This window comes from Amphiura filiformis, chromosome 10 (genome assembly GCF_039555335.1).
Source record: "Amphiura filiformis chromosome 10, Afil_fr2py, whole genome shotgun sequence".
Classification (NCBI taxonomy): domain Eukaryota; kingdom Metazoa; phylum Echinodermata; class Ophiuroidea; order Amphilepidida; family Amphiuridae; genus Amphiura; species Amphiura filiformis.
In genome coordinates this window covers 726,544-728,160 of record NC_092637.1, presented here as the reverse complement: position 1 = coordinate 728,160, position 1,617 = coordinate 726,544, and the positions used below count along the sequence as shown (strand labels likewise).

General features: G+C 35.0%; 1 non-coding gene across 1 annotated transcript; it reads left to right on the top strand.

Annotated features, from left to right (window-relative positions):
- Positions 1-512: 512 nt before the first annotated feature.
- On the top strand, positions 513-585 carry Trnat-ugu (transfer RNA threonine (anticodon UGU)). Its single transcript has one exon. It is a non-coding gene; the product is annotated as a tRNA-Thr (tRNA).
- The last annotated feature ends 1,032 nt before the right edge of the window (positions 586-1,617 follow it).

Genomic DNA, 1,617 nt, shown 5'->3' with positions numbered 1-1,617 from the left:
TTTGGTGCTATATAATTTGAAAATAAAAGGCCACTTCATTAAATTCATTATGGTTAGAGGAATGATTTCTGCGTAGGCCTATACTTCTGCACTTGAGGCGCTTCACTTTGACAATAGGCCAAATAAAATACAAATGTGCTGTCAATGATTTTATTCATTTTTAAGGGGTCGTTCAACATCTATACCGGGAGAAATAGAACAAAAGAAAAAAAATGTTTCAAATAAAAATTCAGATTTATTACCCCTCGAGACTCCAAAAGTTATCGCACCCTCTGTGGAAATTAAAGCAATTTTAACTAAATGATTTTGGCCCACTTGAGTAACATCAGGGCTTTGCTGTGCTCTTTATCTCCTTGTAACCTCTTTCTTTAACATTTAAAAAAATAATAGAAATGCAATTGCATGCAAGGCACTATACATAACTGCCTCTATAGCTCAGTGGTTATAACCTCTTTTTTAACATTTAAAAAAATAATAGAAATGCAATTGCATGCAAATTATTGCACATAACTGCCTCCATAGCTCAGTGGTTAGAGCACTGGTCTTGTAAACCAGGGGTCGTGAGTTCGAATCTCACTGGAGGCTTTTTTTGCAACCGCATGCAGTGAATATTTATGACACTGTTAAAATAGACAAGTGGAAAGGGTCGCAAAGTTACCATCATTATTGTTCTGTTTTTTACAGAACCTTTTTTTTTCATTTTACAACATTTTGAGGTTTTTTTTTACAGAATTTTTATGTTGTGTTTTTTTAACAGATCTTTTTACGTGAATTTTACTGTTTTAAATGTTCTGTCTTTTTTGTTACATATTATATGGCCTATTTCTTTGGTTTTGTGTTACAGAATGTTCTTTTTTAAGGTTAGCAACTGTTGCGATTTGGTCATTCACATCATCTTGCGAATGGTAGTGAGCTTTGGCAAAAATTGCATTGATAATTTCATAGCGACCGTGTGGAAGAATTCAAATATCACAGATATACTTTTGTAGGTCCTGTGAGTCTTGAGTTATAAGGGCTGAAACAACAACACTTTTGTGAAACGTATATAACTCATTAACAAAAATAAATCAAGCAAAGTACGGTATATGAGCTTATATGATTTGAAGAATGAACTTTTGCAAAAGATTAAATAATAATTGATTTAGACAATGAAAATCGACGAAAGATCACGTCGCCGTAAGACTATATAGACTAGGCCTACTCCGTAGTCCACAATGGGCTATTCCAGAAATTGTCCACCCCCCCAAAGGTGACAAGGTTAAATTTAAAACAAAATGTGGGATTTCCCATGAATGATTTTGCAAAATTATATGCGATTTCTCGAGCCACCCATATCATAACGATGGGATTTCCCAGCCAAATATTTAGAGATTTGGGAATTGGGATTTACATGCATTCACACCAAAAAGTTATCGGAATTCCCCAATTTTTACATTCCGATGTGCATCTGGACGGGAAATGGGATGTTCTTTAGACAGTTCATGATTGGAATTCCCAAGCAATATTGAGGGGGAAAGCTGTGGGAAATCCCAATGTCACCTTTGGGGGTGTGTGGAAAATTTTTGGAATAGCCCAATGCCCATTGTCCATACTTTGGCTATTACATTTAAGCATAAT